This window comes from Ursus maritimus, unplaced genomic scaffold, assembly GCF_017311325.1.
Source record: "Ursus maritimus isolate PB19 unplaced genomic scaffold, ASM1731132v1 scaffold_4, whole genome shotgun sequence".
In the NCBI taxonomy this organism is placed as follows: domain Eukaryota; kingdom Metazoa; phylum Chordata; class Mammalia; order Carnivora; family Ursidae; genus Ursus; species Ursus maritimus.
The window spans coordinates 5,074,904-5,095,352 of record NW_024426552.1 but is presented as its reverse complement, the minus strand read 5'-3'; the positions used below and the strand labels follow the sequence as shown (position 1 = coordinate 5,095,352).

The 20,449-nt window shown below is 47.2% G+C and overlaps 1 protein-coding gene across 1 annotated transcript in view; it reads right to left on the bottom strand.

Moving 5' to 3' along the window:
- Window positions 1-20,449, bottom strand: part of DSCAM (DS cell adhesion molecule) — a 619,423-nt gene that overhangs the window by 557,321 nt on the left and 41,653 nt on the right. The gene's annotated exons all lie outside the window — the stretch shown is intronic.

The window sequence follows — 20,449 nt, the reverse complement described above, 5'->3', positions numbered from 1 at the left end:
CTGTGCTGACCATTTCACAACACACATCACCAAACCAACACACCATCCACCCTAAACCAAGGCAGCGATGGATGGCAGTGACGTCTTAATCAAATGGGCAAAAAATAAAGTTAAAAAAAAAAATCAACTTTGGACTTTGGACTTCGCTGAACTCCCAATTTCCCAAGGCCCAGCCCAGAGGTTCTGATGCGGCTGGTCCACGGTGGAGACTCAGAACGTGGGTGCTTGCAGAGCTCTGCTTCGATCTCACAGCCTGACAGAAGGAGGAAAGCCACCACACAGTACACGCTCGGTGACTGCTTTCTGGATGGATGAACAAACCAAGCCTTTCTAATAAGAGTGTAAAGCCAAACTCAGCTCTCAGTGCAGCAAGTAGAGTTTAGGGCAAGACTGAGGCCATTCGTCTGTAGAGAAGACCCTCACAAGTGCGTGAATAAGCATGAAAATCTTGGAACAAATGGGACACACAATTTATAATCTGAAGGGATTGATGATATTGTTTCACTCAAAAATAGATGTTAAAAAACTTCAAGATTTACCAAATTGTTTTTGAAGGAACTAAAAGCCAGACCCTCACACTCTTTCATTACGTTTTAAAATAAGGATACATGGTGGGGGGAGCTTCATTTTCTTCCAGATTTGGCCATAGAAACACATGGTGGGAGCTGTCAGACCAAGGACAGCTTCCTAGGGTAACAGCATAATGGAGTTTTCATGAAGAATTTATGTACCCTCTTTCTACAGCTCTTCTCCCTAATATCTCCCCCTCTCTTCCTTCTCTGGTGGGTTGTTTGATGTCCTGGAAGCTACAGCAATTAAGGAAACTGTCGAGCGCAGGAATCACAAATCCACATGGTTTCCCGTGGTTTGGGTGATTTAATACGTGACACAGGCATTCGGAGCCACAAAGACACAGTTACCGAATACGAAGTCCCTGATGAGGAGCTGTGTCAGTCACACACCAAGAGCAAAAGATTTTATTAAAGATGGTGATATACAAAATGAAATTTGGCTGGAGTGTAGGAGGCCGTTAGCTGAATCACGAGGAACAGTGAGATGGAAGCAGGCCCACATTTATGGAATCCCATGACGCTCCGATGCTGTCCCAGGGAAGGTACTCACTCCATCAGCTCATCTCCACCAGTAAAGCAAGAACGAGTAGGCAGGAGGAGCCCCCAAACCTCACAGCCGTTGGGCAAGACCACAAAGTGCCCCCCTTCCTCTTTCGTGTGGTAAACCTGTAGCCTTTTCTCTGTCTGGGCAAAACATGGTCACGTTTGGCGGTATCGGGTCAAGGGCCTGCACACCACGTAGTTATCACGCTGGTCATTTATCCCATTCACTTTTACGTCTAACTCAATTTAGCTTTTTAAAAAAGGAAGCATTTAACCTGAAAGTGTATCTATCATAGATTCTTGGTAACCTAAAGGTAATCCCCAGGGAAGGAGCAGGGTGGAGGGAAGAAGGAAAGAAAACGCCACTTAAACGAAAAAATATGTTGTTTTGTTCATGGGATATTCCAAAGCAATGGGTTATTTGAGCAGCCCTGTGATGTGAAAGATCAGTCCTCCGTAGAATGAAACGGGTTCAGAGTGGATAATGCATAATGAAAACCGCACGTCTGTTACCACCGTGTATGCTCCGGGCCATGAAATTCACTGTGTTAGCCGCAGAGACCCTTGCCAGGGAGGAGGCTGGGGATCCAGGGCCACCGCTCCGTTCCAGCCAAGGAAGGAGGTCGGCTGGGAAAAGCAGCATGACCGAAGAGAGAGACCCATGGCCGAGCGTAAGGCCAGAACTTAACTACCCAGCAAGTCAGCGAAAGAAGGAGGTGCTCACCTGATACCCTGACTTCTGATTTCTTGTTCCCAAAGAGAAATAATGAGTCATCGGCTTGGTCTAGAGTCAGTTCTGTGCCCACTGAACTTCCTCCAAACTCTGCTTCTTTCCTCCGAGTTCATGCTAGTTTTCCTTCCTTGGATGAAATATTTAGAGACGACAGAAATAGTGATCTCAAACGTAAAACATCCACGAGAAAAGACGAGCAAGCAGAAAAGATTACAGGGAAAATGGAACACGAAATAAACACAGGACCTGCGAGCTAGCAGGTTGTTGAATTTCAGGGGGGCTAACATGCCCACTCCGAAGGCCAGAGCATGAAAACTTTGATCCTTCTTTCGAGTCCCTTCCAAACTCTCCAGCTAAAACTGGACTGTGCCCCAGGCCCCACCAGAGCTTCTGAGTGGCTCAGTGTCCCCCTCCCCTCCGCTCGAAGTCATGCATCCAGGTGCACCCTAGTGATAGGGGGCTGCACCCCTGCCCAGCCCCTGGGTCTTCTTCCAAAACTTCCCTTTGCTCTTAGCTATGTGCACTCTCACTGAGAATCTAGAACACTTTAAAGACACAAAGTCGTTTAAACTTTGCTCTGGCTTTTTAAAGGAGGAAAAGTTCAAGCCATGAATATTCACTGGGCGATGCTAATATATTATTGTGAAGGTAAGTTTTCCAATCCTATAATTATCACTTTATTCGTTTCTGCACTGTAGGGTTGTTAAAATTCACAAGACTGACATCAGCCAAATGTTACTGTAAAGACGTGTACACTATAATTACAGCTTAGAAAGGCCAATCAGTTTGCTCCTAAATTATAAATGCAACAATCTCTGCCTTAGTCCCTATGTGTATACATACCGCTTCTCTGATAATCATACCCTTACTTCTGCAGTGATTTTGAATCTTTTTTGTTTCTCTATCAGACATATTTAAGAAAATAGTCATAAGTAGCCCATTAAATGTTTCCAATCTAACAGTTCAAAAAAATCCAATCAAACATCAGTTTTAGATTAATAATACAAAGTAACATTTCACGTATTATGGTGAATTTTATGTAAGTTTTTGTTATTGCTAAATAAATTTGACTGACCTCCAAGAAATCCCATCACATTGCCCAAGGGCTGGTTTCCTTACCTAAAATAGTAAAACTGCTAGGGCCAGGACAAAGAATTAATAGTGCCAGCCTAGTTGTAAGACAGAACCTTTGGCATAGTGAGACTGTAAACAATAGGTCACTTAACAAGTCATGCCCATTGAAATAATCCTTTCAAAACTTCTTACCTTCAAAACTCCTCAGATTACACTAAGGGACAGCTATTTTCCATTTCATGACTCAGAAACCCTAGGACTTTCAACCCAACCAAACCGTGGCTGGTTTATACGATCTCACGCGCCTGCATGAAGAGTGAGACAATGAGCATCACCCAGCGGTGTGTGAATGTCCAGATGCCCTGAACGATCCACCCATGTGTCTTGCGCACTGAAAGTGCCAAATAGTGAGGATGAGTGGGCACTGATGTCCCACATAAGGGGAGGGAAAGACGTCGACATTACCTAGAGAAGTAAGATGAGTTAAGTTGGTATATGCAAGAGAACATGTCCAGATGGAGAAAAAAATAAATGGAAAAACAACAATGTCAAAAGTGGTATATTTTGCATTCTTGCAACAATAAAAAAATAGGATTTTGAAAAAGGAGAGCAGAAGGGTCAGTAACTACTACACTGCACAGATTCCCAGGGGTGATATTAACGTATTCAACAACCTGTCCGACACCACAACTCATTAATGAAATGAAATAATTCAACATTTCCCCCCACTGTTTCTTCCTGACTACACATGTCTGCACACCCTGGCGCTCACCACAACTACCCAGCAGGTGACTGAAGCTACAGCACCAACTGTTTACCAAATCGCTCCTATAATTTGGATTTTAGAAATTGCTGGTGTGAGTGTTTGTTTGCTGCTCCGTCACCGCCGAACGATGAGCTGTGATTTGGCATCAGATACTTTCCTGACCTCCCCATGAGGCGGACAGTCTTTGGGCCCCTGCACCTGGTTGCAGAGGAGATGGGCCCTGGATGCCAGCAGTTTCCATGTGGTCTGGACTTCATGGACCAGTGTCTTGACCCCAATCCCCGTTCCCCTCCACTGCCTTCAGCCCCTCACCTGTTCACTGTCTCCACCATCTCAGCACCACCCCCGAGCAGCAGCGGCATCATGCGTACCCCTGCCTCTAACCTCTACCCCTGTCCACATCCTAAACATCCCTGCTGCCGTGTCCTCACCACCTCCACGGCCTCCACAGGGCAATGCCATTAGATCCTTTGTACTCTCAGTAAGTAGACTATTTCTGTTTACTAAATGGTACGGAAGACTTCCCATTCACTTTTCCCTCCCTTCCTCTATGATCCTCTGCGCTGTTTCTTATGTTCCACGTATGAGTTAAACAATACCGTAATTGTTTCTGATTGACTGATTTCACTCAACATAATCCCCTCCAGTTCCATCTTTGTCAATGTAAATGGTAGGCATCCATCCTTTCTGATGGCTGAGTAATACTCCATTGTATATATGAACCACATCTTTTTTATCCATTCAGCTGTCGATGGACATCTCGGCTCTTTCCATAGTTTGGTTATTGTGGACATTGCTGCTATGAACATTGGGGTGCATGTGCCCCTTCATTTCACTACATCTGTATCTATGGGGTAAACACCCAGTAGTTCAATTGCTGGGTCATAGGGTAGCTCTATTTTCAACATCTTGAGGAGCCTCCATACTGTTTTCTAGAGTGGCTGCACCAGCTTGCGTTCCCACCAACAGTGTAAGAGAGTTCCCCTCTCTCTGCAAATTATAAATACATAAATACAAACAAATGGTACAGAAGAATTTTTAAAAATATATTACAGGGCACCTGGGTGGCTCAGTTGGTTAAGTGTCCAACACTTGATCTCAGCTCAGGTCTTGATCTAAAGGTTGTGAGACCAAACTTTGCACTGGGCTCCACACTGGGTATGGAGCCTACTTAAAAAAATAAAAAATAAAACAAACTTTAAAAATTTATAACAACAGATAACAACACGTCATTGTATATCAGCTGAATGCCTGCTTGGAATATACGGTCCCTTTGGCCCTGGCAAGGAAACCCCAACAGAACCACGTAGAAATGAGAACAACACACGCAAACGATGCTAAGCAGTGGTAGCAAAACACGTGACCCGGAAGCTCCACGTGAGAGGTGGCCTAGGAAGGAGTCTGAGAGGTGGCCGCCACCGTGGTGTCTCCAAAGGGAGCCGCTGTTGAGCCCAGGGCGCCGCCAGCCGGGCCGGATGCTCTCCGGAGCCCCTCACTTTGCCTCCCCATCCTGCCCGACGGCACTGCCTGCCCGAGAGCACTGGAGAGGGAGATGCCGTCTGCTCCACGTGCAGAGGTGGCCTTTTCCACTTTCAGCACTCCAGGCTGGGACAGCAGGGATGAGCGGCCCAGCGGAGAAAGAACAGAACTTACTGGGGCCCGGAGAAGCGCAGAAATGCAGAAGCATTTCATGCAGAGCCACAAAATCATGGCTGGGGCCCTTCTGTTCTTTTGACCGGCAGTGCTTCCAGAAGTCAAATAGGGAAAACAAACCTCCCCCTGGGAGGAGGCCGTATTTTCATCCGAGCAGCTCCGAGCATTTACCGCGCACGCAAAACGTTTCACATGATGCCAGAGGCCACATTTCCACTCCTCATCACCAAGTGCTTTGGCTAGGTGCATAAGGAGGCTTCTCCCCTTGCCGGGGTGACGGCACTTGGGCAACATTTACCTGTGTCGTCGTGCCCTGCCCGCAAGGAGGAAGCCCCACGTACGCTAGGCGGACTTAGTACACACATAAAGAGATGTTCGTTTCTTGGCCCGATCACCTAGACAGTAGTCCCAAGGTTGGTAAAGATGGATTTGTTTTCCCTTACAAATCGCACAGGCTATCAGGAGAGTGAACACACACCAGAGAAGCAAGACAAAGCCCGTTTAACAGCGGCCATAGACGAGGGTCTCCAGATGGAGTCTCTGGAGGCGTGTTTTTGCATTTCCGGCGTGGGTGCGAGGGTAAGGGCAGCGTCTCCAGCATTGCTTCGCTCCCGTCCCACCTCGGCTGCTCACTGTATTTATTAGCTTCCTATGGCGGGTGTGACAAACGACCACAAACGTGCGGGCTTAAAACACCACCTTGGGGCGCCTGGGTGGCACAGCGGTTGGGCGTCTGCCTTCGGCTCAGGGCGTGATCCCCGCGTTATGGGATCAAGCCCCACATCGGGCTCCTCCGCTATGAGCCTGCTTCTTCCTCTCCCACTCCCCCTGCTGTGTTCCCTCTCTCGCTGGCTGTCTCTATCTCTGTCGAATAAATAAATAAAATCTTTAAAAAAAAAAAACACCACCAATTTACCATCTAACGAAATTAGAGGTCAGGTTCGTACATGGGTCTCGCCAGCTAAAATCAAGGTGTTGGCAGGGCTCTTCCTTCTGGAAGCTCCTAGGGAAAGTCTGTTCCCTGCCTTTCCCAACCTCAAGAGGCTGTCCACAGTCCCTGGCTCGTGGCCCCTGCCTCCATCTTCAGAGCCAGCAATGGTGAGTAGTCTTTCTCACCTCGGATTCCTCTGAGTCTGACCCTGCCACCTCCTCTTTCCCTGGACCCTTGTGATTACACGGGACCCCACCCCGACATAATCCAGGGTACGCTCCCCATCTCAAGAGCCTTAATTACATCTTCAGTCCTTTTCAGTGTGTAAGCTAACACTGTCCCAGGTCCTAGAAATGAGCACATGGGCATCTCTGGGGCCAATTACTCTGCTGATCGCATTTAGTAAGGACCAGAATCTGGTCCGGGCGTTAAGATGCCTTAGGAATGAAATCATCATCTCTGCCATTGAGGTGCTCAGTCCAGACAGGGAGATAACCACAGGAATCCGTGTTTGCACTATGTGATCACTGGTTTAAGCAGGCTCTGAAGCAGTCAGAGGAGGACGGAGACTCTGGCTCCTCCGTCTATGCAGTGCACAGCCCCAAACACCGCACACGCCCATCGACATTCTGCCAGAAACCAGACATTTAAAGATTATGCCTCTCACTTGTTCCCTTCGTCAGGAAGGTAAAATACCACTCTCGTTTCATTTGTCCTCTTTACCCTCTTTTAAAGGCTACCTTCTATCCTTTTTTAGAGTTTCTATTTTATTTTCATGCACGAACGCCAATGACTTCCAGACTCCTCCCAAGTCCCTTGAAGGCCCTAACGTGAAAACTTCCTATGTGCTCTGGCGCACCTCGTAGCCAAGCCCCGTTGTGCCTGAGCGAAAGCTCTAGTCACTTGATCCGTTAGAAGCCGCGCTGTCACGCGGGCTCCGTGTGTTCCTCGCCCCGGCCTCAAGTTGACAGGGAAAGCCAAACCGCGCTGCTAGACGCTTCCATACAAAGAGTGCTTGTCGACACAAGCCTGTGGTGGCTCAGGATGGAGCATTTTGTGCTCTACCCCTGCCACGTTTCTGGGCCACTTCTGTAGTGGCTTCCACCTCGAGACAATGAATAGGTAAGAACATCATTTTTCTTCCTAGCTGTCTTTGAGGTTGGCAATTTAAAGGCTGGAGTTTAATTACATGTTGCATGGGGACAAAACGGCCAGCGTGGCCACTCCACTCCCATGGGAGGAAAGCAGGTGATAGACACCAACAGGACCCTTTGAGCTCAGTCTGAGTAAGGCAGTGAGGCTGGGATGTCCCTTATGTTATTTTAGCTAATGCAGATCCGAGTTGAAAGTACTACATGCCAGCCGCCTAGGAAATGCTGCTTTACAGAACCCCTTAATGCAAGTATGGCACCCCCCAAATGTTTGGTCGAGCAAAAAAAATGAGAATCCACTATTTAAAAATCAAATAAAATCTTATTAATAAAAATTTGTATTGCTTAATAAAACATTTTAAAGGTTTCTGAGCGACTCTGTTTTAGCCAAATCTTGCATCATAAGGAAGTTTTTGTGCAGGAGTGAGTGGATTTGCTAGGTACACATGGATGGCCATCTTTCTGAACCACAGTGGAGGGTGTAAATCACCTTAGCGTGATCTTGGCTGGAGCGAAGCCTACAGAGTCATGGGAAGCGTGGGGCAGCTTCATGAGAAGCGAGATGGGCAGGGAGGCCCTACCTCATCTTCTGTCCCTGGAGGTTACTTTCGGGCTGACATGAGGAATACATCAATAATTAGCCCTTAAGATGCAATTCTCTGTTGGCCTAATTATTCGGGCCATTTTCACAGACAATAAAAGCAAAGAAACCAGAGTACAACTCTTTTTAAAATGTTAGAGATGTTAAAAGCAACATCGGGGGCTAGTTCAAGTGCCTTTCAAGCAGTAAGAAAAAAATTAAGTGAAATGGATGAAGTCCAGGGTTTTATTTTCGGCTGAGAACAGGAAAGACACAGAGAAGCTGCTGAGGGTTTGTCCTCAAACAACACAGCTCTATGTCCTAGAATGTGGCAGTTAGATTAGGGAGTGCTCTGCCCCAGGGCTGATGCCATGCTGATGCGTAAACACTAGTGGGACAAAGCAGTACATCTGTATTTGTTTAGGTATGCAGGGGGAATTTTCTGGAAGGACAGAAAGCAAATGAATGGTAATGACACCGGGAACCTCCTTGAGGGTGGGGTCTGCATACCTGGGGGTTAGGATGAGGGTCGGCAGTGGGACTACAATTTCCTCTAGATACATTTTAAAACACTTCTTGAGTTTGGGATTATGAATGTATCACCTATTTGCAAAGTAAATAAATTAACAAGAACAAGCCAGCAGTGATCCCCAATTCAGAAGATGCTACTTTGTGGGAACAAGTTGGTCACGTGGGGCTTCCCTGCCGGGAGCTGTCACAAAAGAGCCCTCCAGGAGGAAGAAGAGGCTCCTTGCAGTCCAGGAGACATTGGCTCATTCTGAGATTTTGCAGGGACAAAGCCAACCATGGCAGAAGAAAACATAACACAGGCCATTCCACAAATGTCACCTCCTCCCAGGTCCATAACTTTAGCATTTAATTTCTGAATATCCCCGGATCTATGAAGACACTGATCTTCTCTGTATTTTTTTTTTTTTTTTGGTCAAGCCCTGTGAACAGATGTGCCTCTCTGACCACTTCTGCCAAGGTTTAAAAATGATCTAATATGCGGTGTGCCCTTCCTAAGAGTAAACATCATGCTGCCGCTGAGCCAAACTGACACTCTAATAGGGCACAGTGAGCTGAGAAGGAATTTTATTGCAAATCCGCACCATGGGGCATCGTGGGAATTCTACAAGAATCTTCATATTCATGAAGCTTAATTATAGCAAAATTGCCAATCTGTAAAATACGGCTGCATTTGAATACTACTTTCAAGTCTGAAACATGAACAAGGAGACGCCGGTCCCCCCGAGACACCCCGGCAGCGTGTGTACAGAAGGACCAGTGAAAGGAATTCGGGGGGAAAGGGAAGACAACTGAAAACACATCAAGAGGCACTCTACTTACCCAGAAAAATGAAAACGCCAATCACAGAAAGGGTCTTATTATGTACTTGTAATCAACCATAACATTCAAATTGGCGAATAAAGAATCAAATAAAATCACAAATTTAAGACATTAGTCCTAAAGATAACACAAATTTTAGTTACAGAAATGACTACGAAGTCGCCAAGGCTGCACGCACATCCCATCTGTTCAATAATAGGCCAAACGAGGCTCTGCCTTTAAGCCCTTGCAATAACCAACTTGAAATCCTAAGTGCTCCTCTGGAGATGAGGGGAAGCATCTTGAAATAACAGAGACTGGGCGGGGGAGGGGGGTGGGCTTCAGCAAGAGAAGAACGGAGCCGTCAGCAGCACCGTGCCTGCAGAGTTCTGCCAATGTGTCCTGTAGGATCGAAAATACGTACTTGTGTCTAACCATTTGATAAAAATGGAGGCAATTAAACTCTGGCAGGGCTATGATTTCCTAGCAAAGAAATAACCTCTGCCAACGTGAATTCTTCCTTTTCCCCTTTTGGAAAGATTCTCTGGTGTTCTTCAGTTCACAGTAAAGACAGAATCCCATGGTACGTCATGGCATTTCCTAGTCATGCCACTAGGGGTTCAGATGAATATCTAGCCATCTATCCACCCATCACCTATTCACCATCCTTCTCTATCTGTCTGTCTATCTATCTATCTATCTATCTATCTATCTATCTATCTATCTATCTATCCACCCATCCATCCATCCATCTATCCACCCATCCATCTACTCATCAATCCATCTTTCTATCCACGCATCACTTATTTATCATTTATCCATATCTATCTATCTATCTATCTATCTATCTATCTATCCATTATCTATCCACCTGTCCGTCCATCTGTCCATCTAAAACTCACAGGCATGGCAGCTCTGCACCCTTACGCGGTCAGGCATGGCTGTTTGCAATAAACCCTCACATAACGTTAAAAGCTAAGACTGACAAAGATAACCATTATGGATAATATTTTCAGAAAATATTTTCAAAATAACTTACATGTAAGCGAAGACCAAATTCATTTCACAACTAAAAAAAAAAAAATGTGAGTAAAGTCATTGCTTAAAAGAGAAGAGCAAATGTGGTGTGACGCCGCGTGGGGCATGAGAACAGCTGTGGTTATTCACCGAGCACCAGCTGTATGCTGGGAACCATTTTGAGTGTTTCCACACCCATCACCTTGCTGTGTCTTCACAATATCCCCAAGGAGGTAGATGTGATGATTATCTCAGGAAACAATTCCTCAGGAAACACAGGCAATGAGTAGCAGAAACAGAATGGGGCCACGGATCTGTTTGACTTGAAAACCTGAGTTCTTAAAGACTATACACACGTTGGCTCTCTCCAAATCTTGATGAAATCACCAGAAAAAGAGGGCAGGAAGGAGGGAGGGAAGAAGGAAGGAGAAGGGGAAGGGAAGGGAAGAAGGGGAGGGATTGAGGGAAGAGGAGGAGAGAGGGAGGAAGAGAAGGAGGGAGGGAGGGAGGGAGGGAGGGAAGGGAAGGAAAGAGGTAGATGGGAGGGAGAGAGGGATCTGAGTCAGTGCTGGAAAACAGGGCATGATGCCATCAACAGGCCAGAAAGTGTGTGAGTTTATAATGAAATAATCATAATCACAATCAGAAACATCTACAATCTCTTATGTGCAATTCCACAATCGGAAAATATCCGAAAACAGAGAAGGAATCTTCATGATTCACCTGCCAGCAAAACCTGGCCCCAACCGGCAGGAGACTCCATTTGGTCCTTGTTTATCCCCCTCAGAATGAAAACTCCAGAGTTCTGCTGCAGACAAACACTGGAGCAGCCGGGCCGCGCTCCCCCCGAGGCGGGGGGCGGGTGGTGGGTGGAGGGAACATTCAGGATGCGCACAGTGCCGCCTGTCTGAAATCCAAGAGACTCTGCAACACACTTAGTCACCGAGGTTTGGACAAGGGCTGATCAGAACACGTAGTGTCCAGGGACCCAAAGGATCCCCCTGCCATGAAATGTCCTTCCTGATCAGAGAGACCAGGATACAACTCTCGGTGAAATCCTAACCAGCAAGGACGGAAACTTAATGACAAAAGGAATGGACATCTCAATAACTGATGGATGGGGGCTGGGGGGGGGGGGAGCCTGCCCTGTTGCCAGGAGAACTCGTGGCAATGTTATCACATTAGCATCTGACATCATCCTCTCTCCCCACCCGGCTAATTTCATAACCCAGTTTAGTTTGAGCCCAAGGACAGACACTTCTGGACCCTGATTACATTTGTGCCCCCCAGGCTCACCAGCCCTCGACTGGGAAGCACAATATTTTGGTTGCACAGTTTCCGTGGAAAAATAGAGAGGGTTTAGAGAAATGATTTATAAGAAACCGAAGGGTGAGTCTTAACGTGGGTGATAGCATTTCTACACATTTTTAAACCCAACAAGTAATAGCTTCTGTGGTTTACGGATTCTTAAATACATTGTACAGTATCAAAACACGCATAAAAACATCAGTGGGACCCTAGTTCTAACATTATTATTTATGAAAAGAATGAATAAAATGTGGCAAAGGATAAGCCTCTGTCTCCGTGTGGGACTGAAACGCCGGTTTTGTTTTTCTCTTTTTCTGTTTAGTTGCAATGCATTCGTTCATTCACCGTTTGTCTCAACAAAAATAATCCTCACAGAAGGCCAACCCTATGCCAGGCACAGAACAGATGAGGGAAAGAAACAGACAAAATCTGTATTTGAAAGGTTTTACAATTCATATGAAAAATTATATGAATTTACCGCGTCTTCTCAGGTCTAGAAAACAAACTCACCTCTCTCAGTGTAGATGGGAATAATGCTGAGTGGCTTATTTGCTTTTACTGGAGTTTAGGCTGATAAAATAATTAAGGACAATAGATTTCCCTAACAAACTGGACATATCCTCAAACTGTACAGAAACATTAAGGATTACCCGGCAGGGAGGGAGGGAGGGACAGGAGACCGCCGGCATCTCTGCTGTAAGCAGGATTTCTGCTCTAGATGTCCCCAAAGGGACAAAATGCAACATGAAAACAGACTGTGTCCAACTCCGTTTTCCAAAACTGGGCCAATACTCTGAGCAAAAGTTCCTCGCCTGGCAAATAAATGTAAACAATACAGTGAGTAAATATTGGAAAAAAGAAAATCAAATTGAGGTATTTATTACTCAGACTGTTCCTACAAATATATTCTTATTTTTTCAAAGTACTTATGTACATAGGATTAGAGCACAAAATCACGTCATCACTCCCTTGGGATCCCCTGGGAATTAGCACTTGGTAAGTGTCACGGAGATAACCCAAAACACGTAAAACTGATGGCAGTAAGTCGTAAAAAAAATTCTGTAAAGAGACGAAAGCGTTAGATTTTATGAGCGTCTACAATTATATAAGAAACTAACATCGAAAGGAAGTTCATGGCCGTTGCTTTCTTGAAACGTATAATCCCGGCTCCCTTTTGTCCTTCAGTTCTACGGACTTTTCCCTTTTACTTATCAGCTTTCAAAATGAATTTCATGACAGATATGTCAATCTAAACGTGTGTGTTCTTAACCGAATGAGTTCCATGCTTTACCTTGAACGTGGCACATTTGAGTGAGAGCAGAGGAGAGCACGGTGCTTTGGTCCTCTGTGAACACGAGGGCTGACTCTCACCTCCAAGTGCGCAACCAGAGAACAGGTAGCAGGCAGAGTCCTCCCCAAGGTTTGCTTTACCCCAAAATATACCATTGGATTGGCTTAGCTCCCTTTCAAGGCCCTTAAAGAAAGTGGAAGTAAATAGAAAAAAAAAAAAAAAAAGCAGCAGCAGTGCGCCAAGGTGTTCATCAGAAGCCCATCTTCACGGGGTTCAGTGATGTATGTGTGTGTGTGTGTGTGTGTGTGTGTGTGTGTGTGTGTGTGTGCACGTGCCATGTCAGCATGAGTGACCAGGGCCACCTGGCCATGCACAGGCCAACTCACACATCATGACATCACCCACATGGCCAACACTCTTCTCCTGCCCCTTAAATTCTTGGTTTGTGGGCATCTGTCATTTTTGTTCAAGGCATCCACCCGTCCCTCTCAAGGTAAAAGCAGCTGGGCTGTCCTTTGAGGAGCCCTCCATCACGGGTGTGGGACTAAGGTCGCCACCATGATGTCCCTATATATAGGGAAGAGTTCACAGATGGGCATGTGACATGAGCCCTTCTCAGGGGCTAGAGAAGGAGACTTTTTCCCGGGGGTACCGAACTGCTGGCTGTTGGTAGGAAGGAGTGTGCTGCACCTGCCTGCTGAGGGGCCAGTCTAACCCAGAGGACATCCCAGCACAGTGAGACCGACGGCAAGAGCGAGATGTGCTCCCATCGGAGTTGCATGAACACCTTGATCCAGCTGGACCAGAAGGTGGTTACTGCTAGACTTTTCAGCTGCGTGGGCCAATAATACCCTTTTGTGTTCTTGTTTGTCATTTGCCATCAAAACAGTCCCGACTAGTACAAACAATCGCCCAAATCCTGAACTGAGTTTATTGCTGCAAAAAAAAAAAAATACAATACTTTTGAATTACAAGTCTATAACATGCTGTAAATATGTGTTCAGATGTCAATCTGCCCAAATATTGTCAGACAACAACATATGCACGAACTATACATTCAGATTTACAAAGCCAATGTTCTTTTTCCTCAGAAGTCTATCTCCATCTGCAAATGACCTCCTGTCCACAGGCTGAGATAACAGAAGTGCATTCTTCTATCCCAATGCCGTCCAGTGTACATAGCAGCAGCTGTGAAGTCTGCAGAGAAATCTGTACTTTTCATGGAGGGAGGGAATGGGGTCCTTCTACCAGGACTCCCGGGATTTCTCATCATATTTGTAAGATCTGCTCACTCTCCACGGATGCCCGAGGTTGCTTCCCTGCATCATTAGTCACTAGACAGAAGAAGGTTGTCGGGGTTCCCCAAGGATGAAGGCTCAGATGATGGAGACTATAATGCTGCTTCTGAAAAATTGATGGAAACCATGGGTTTGGGCCTGGTGGGAACAGAGCAACAGCCACCTTGAGAGAGGGGGGCCCTGTTCCTGACAACATGTCCTTTGGTGAGACCCTCTTCTCATGGTAACTGGGCTAAGGGCCCACCACACAGGGAGGAAGGCACGCTGGGAACCATCCAAGGGTTACACATGTGCTCTAAGAGAAACACGGACTGCAAGCAGGCTGAGAGACGTGGCCCACCCTCCCCTCCCTATCGCTCGGCGGGCTCAGGATCCCCAGAGAAGTGACCTGGAGCAGCCGGGTAAGCTGCAGCGAGTCCACCATGCTCAGAATCACACTGCAAACTCACTCTGTGTATTTGGCCTATGAGTGGAGGCATTTCTTATGTTGCTGTATTTCTGAACTCTGGCCATACTGGAAACCCTCGTCCATTGTTGCATAAACAGGGAGTGCTTAGTGCATGCCAGGGCAAGAGCGCTGGACACGACAAAGGACCTACTTCCAGGGACTCTCATTCAGACGAGGAGCAAGCAAATGACAGACCTTCCAAGGGCGGTAACCACCGTGAAGAAGACGCAGTGAGGGGCTGGGTGTGGGGAAGCGGCGGGTACAGAATGACGGTGTATTCCCAACCATGGCTTGAATGGCAAGAAGGGACCAAACAGGCCCCGTGAATATCTGGGGACAGAATATACAGTTCCCAAAACAGGAACAAGGAACAAGACTGGACTCAGTGACCAGGAAAGGGCCATCCCCTCCTCCTTCACACCTCTTACCTCAGGGACCCCACACATGCTGTTCCTCGCCCAAATGCTCCTTTCCCATCTAAATGACTACTTGCCACTTTCTAGGAGACACATCCCTCATGTCTCGCAGTTACAACTGGGGGGCCATCTGCCTGATGGTTTGAGGCCTCCCCTGGCCCACAGGCCAAGGAGAACGGGATCCCTGGCACTCCTGTCGCACCATCCATGCCATGCTTACCTCATGGCCAAACCCGATAAACACTCCTTCAACGAGTCACTGATGAACTCTGACTAATACACTCAGCCCTAGCTTCAAAAGACAGAGACTTCTGGTGACCATGATGCTGGATGGGAAGATGTCAGGACAGTGGTCAGACATGCTGCACTGCACCCCCAAATGTCTTCTGTCCACTGTCCCTTTGACCCAAAGGTGAGTTGGGTGCAGAGTCGGCCCTTTTTCCTGGCTTCCCCTTGGCAAGCTTCTCTCCTGGTTCTCACCCGCCTCACCTGCCTTGCCCTACAGGTGCTGTGCCCTTGGCCGCCTTTTCCCACTGGGGACCTTCGGTCATCAAATGTGACCCGTGGGGACCAACTGCACCTCAAGCATGCCAAACAAGGGAGCGAGAGACTTTTCTCCCGTCCCCGTCCCTACACCCACATCCTGGTGGCGGCTGAGCTCGGGAGAGCACCCCGAAATGAGGACGATGAGGGCCGCACCCACCGTGCAGCCCAAGCCCCAACAGGAGTACATTCCGGGCAGTCTCCCCTTTTCTCCTTAAAACAACCCGCTACGAACGGTGGTAGCATCGTCATCCTTTTGCCAAGGAGGAAACAGGTGCGCAGGCGCTAAGTAACTTGCCCAAGATCACACAGCCAGGGAGCCGCGGAGCCTGGATCGTGGACGGTCGGATCGCAGAGCGCGGCTGCTCTCCCTGTGGACGCTGCCTCGCCGCGGCCGGGCCACTGTGCGTTCTCACCTGCTCGGCCTCTCCCTGCGCGGACAGTGGCTCCTTCTGCCCACGGCGCCTCTCCCTGCACGGACAGTGGCTCCTTCTGCCCACGGCACGACAGCCACCCTTCCATTTGCAATGGTTCATTCTGAAGAGGCTGGGAAGTCCCTGGCGGGTGTTTTCCTGTCCCTCGGGTCCTTGACACAGTGAAGCCACCAGACCCATGGCCGGGCCCTGCTCTGTCCCTCTGCTTTCTCCGTGTGCGGCTCCAGACAGCCAGCTGTGGCTCGGACTAACTGAGAGGCACAAACCCAACCCGATGCTCTAGGGACCAGAAGCAAGGACTCCCCAGACGGGCCCAAAGTGCCGCACAGCAGGGCCTTCCTAAGAACGCTGTGGTCGGTTAATTCTCTGTTGAACGTAACGTTCTCCTGTTAGCTGGCTTCTGTGGATGGCCTGATTATTTTAACCCTCACACGAATGAACAGCAGGTGTTTTGCGAGAGAGGATGCTGCAAAGCTCCTAGAGTGGCCTTTATATCTGTAGAGGCCACCTTCTGTGGTCACCCTCAAAGCCACACAGGCCACGTATTATCTCACAGACACTGCACCTGCTTGAAGAAGCCTGCTGAGGAAAACGTTTCCTAACATGTACGTCAGCAGCACCCTCAGGAAGATAAAACCACAGGAAAGCGACTTCTGCCGATCTGCTAATGCAAACAAAGTAATATCTCAGGAAAAGGCCAGGAAGCGCTTTCTGCTCATGCCCCCATCCCCAGCCTGCACAGCGGGGTCATGCTTCTCCGAGACCCTGTCGTGGCTGGGAAGCAAACGGACGGGACCCGAAAAGTAGTCCTTAGCAAGAGAAACTTACTTTTGCCCAGACGCAATTTTTTTAAGGCTTGGTTTCTACTTTTATTTAAACATACTACCAAATAAATAAATAAATAAATGCTTGTTTATGTTGCTGAGTGTTTGTTGAAATGACGCACCCATAGCATCTATCTGTTCTTCTGACTTCACGGCCTGGCAATTTACTGTGGCTGTATGCCCCTCCGTTCTGAACTGTAGACCTTCATCTCGTCTGTTTCTTATTTTATTTTATCTATAATCTATCCATCCATCATCCATACATCTATCATCCATCCATCTACCATCCTCCCATCCTTCCTTCCTTCCATTCATCCGTCCATCCATCCATCATCCATTCACCCCTCCATCCATCCATCATCCATTCATCCATCCATCCATTCATCCAACCATCATCCGTCCATCTATCCATCATCCGTCACAGATATAAACATTTTTTCCACCACTTTCTTTCCAGGACCTCTCCCAACTTTTATCTCAGAGCCCAAGACCGCTTTCTTTCTCCATGAAGTTGGGGGTTGGAGCACGAGACTGCAGCCATGGGACCAAGTCATCCACCATAATCTACAATGTCTGAAAATGATCACTCACTTGTCCAGCAAACACATTTCTGCACGCTAGTTCCTGTGCCAGGTGCTGCCTTATGACAATTCCCCCCCCCCACCTTCCTCAGACCCCAAGCAACTTTGCTCTGCACCAGATTTCATCAGTGGACTTGGTTACATGAGGCGACAGGCAAGTGGCAACTGTGCCCATCCAGGGCAGTGGTCTTCAATACCGGCAGCTCACTGGACGAGCTTTTAAACTCTGGATGCTAGGGCCATGCCCAGACCACTTAAAGTGAGTCTTTAAGAACAGGGCACCAGTATTTATAAAAAGCCACCAGATGGGTTCTCATGTACAGCTAGGGCTGAGAACCTACAGTCTTGCCGCTCTCAGTGTGGCCCTGGGACTAGCAGATTCAGAACACCTGGGAGCTCATTAGAAATTCAGAGTCTTGGGGTGCCTGGGTAGCTCAGTCATTGGGCGTCTGCCTTCTACTCGGGTCATGATCCCGGGGTCCTGGGATTGAGCCCCGCATCAGGCTCCCTGCTTAGCGGGAAGCCTGCATCCCCCTCCCCACTCCCCCTGCTGGTGTTCCCTCTTGCTGTGTCTCTCTCTGTCCAATAAATAAATAAAATCTTAAAAGAAAAAAGAAATTCAGAGTCTTGGGGCACCTGCGTGGCTCAGTAGGTCAAGCATCTGCATTTGGCTCAGGTCATGATCCCAGAGTCCTGGGATCAAGTCCCCCCACTGGGCTCCCTGCTCAGCAGAGTCCGCTTCTCCCTCTCCCTCTGCCTGCCGCTCCCCCTGCTTGTGTTCTCTCTCTCTGTCAAATAAATAAAATTTTGAGAGAAAGAAAGAAAGAAAGAAAGAGAGAAAGAGAGAAAGAAAGATTAATTCAGAGTCTCAGACTCCCCTGAACAACTGAATGAGAATCCATTTTAAGAAGATTTCCCAGTGATTCATGCACACATAACGATTTAAGAAACATTGCTCTAGGATACTACTTGAGATAAAACTTTACTGAATTAATAGACCTACAGGAGGCTGCCTGTCACATCAGAAACTAACAATTGTCTAACACCGTGTCTGCAAGATGTAGATCCCTCCAGACCACACAGAGATGACGAGGGACCCTTCTTTCTCGTTAAGACACTCCCACCAAAAGACTGTAATCAGGAAAAAAATAAAGTACAAAAACTGGTGCTAAGACAAGGTAATAAGGAAGAGGTAGTTGGAATCAACGTCAGAAAGTGGTTCTATCCCCCTCCACACACACGTCAGATTACACATTCCTTGAGTGTAGGGACTGTGGATCGCTCTTAGTCCCCGAGACGTTCACAAAACCACGCATGGGGTTTGCACACAGTAGGTGCTCACTGAACAGGGACTGCCTGATTTAGCTCCTGCTTTGAGACAGTGGTCAAATCTCTCTGCCCTTCTGCTTTTCGGTGTTTTTATGTAAATGATCTGCTTACAGTATCTACTCGGAGATAGGAGATACTTGGCAAGTAGAAGCTCCCTGATGGGTAATCCGTGCTAGACACAAGCAAGGCCCCTCATCTCAGAAGTTCTGTAGGGCCGGTTGAGGAGCTTACTTTCTTACACACCACACAGTAAGGGTAACTAGTACGCAGATACCCCAAGCGTGCTCATTAAACAGATATTCACGGAGCTTATACTCTGCACCACTCCTGTTCCAGGCGTAACCAGATGGATCAACAGCCTGCTTTCTTGTAGCTTATATCCCAGTTCTGTGCCATTCAGGCAGCCGTAGTGTTAAAGAAAATAAACACCCATAAAATTTCTATTGTATTTTTCAATTGTTATTACAATTTTTAGGTCTAGCATTTACTTTTTTTGTCATTTTCTAAGGGCTTTTTTCAACATATGGCTATAATTTTAAAAATCCAGGTTCAATGTCATCAACCACATTCTTTTACAAGATACTAGGAAAAAATAATTCTTAGGATGGTTTTTGAAGCTGTGAAATACGGTGTTATGCATATGATCCTGTTTAGTTCACTCACCTAGGTCTTATCTATGAACAAAATCAGTTTTCCTATTTTCCCATGCAATTATTTAAAGGGAGAAGATGCAATAATTTACTTTTTAAATTTTTAAATTGTGGTTAATATGTATAATATAAAATTTACGATCTTAACCATTTTTTAAAGATTTTATTTATTTATTTATTTATTTGAAAGAGAGAGAGAGAGCAAACACAAGCAGGGGGAGGGGCAGAGAGAGAAGCAGACTCCCCACGGAGCAGGGAGCCTGATGCGAGACTCGATCCCAGGACCCTGGGATTATGACCCGAGCCGAAGGCAGAGCTTGACCGACAGCGCCCCCGGGTGCCCCAGCTTTAGCCATTTTGCGGAGCACAGCTCAGCCATGTTGAGCACATTTACATTATTGTGCAGCCGTCACCACCATCCATCTCCAGAAGTTTTTATCTTGCAAAACTGAAGCTTTGAACAACAGCTCGCCATGTTCCTCCTCTACCCAGTCCCTGGCACCCCCATTCTACTTGCTGTGTCTTTGAGAATTTGGCTCCTCTAGGAGCACAGGTGAGTGGAATCCTGCTGTATTTGTCACGTTGTGACCGGCCTATTTCATTCAAAAGAATGTCCTCAACGTCTATCCATGCTGTAGTGTGGGTCAGAAATGTCCTTTTTTTTTTCAGGTTGGAAAATATTCTCCTGCACGTACCACATTCTGTTTCTCTAGTCATCCATCAGTGGGCACTTGGGCTGCTCCCACTGTTTGGCTGTTGTGAACAGTGCTGCTATGAACTTGAGTGTGCCAAATCTCCTCCACAATTTGTTTTTAAAAATCAGTGTCCAGCGTCTGCCTTTGGCTCAGGTCATGATCTCAGGGTCCTGGGATTGAGCCCCACACTGAGCTCCCTGCCCAGCGGGGAGCCTGCTTCTCCTTCTCCCTCTGTTGCTCCCCCTGCTTGTGCTCTCCCCGCCCCCTCTCTCTCAAACAAATA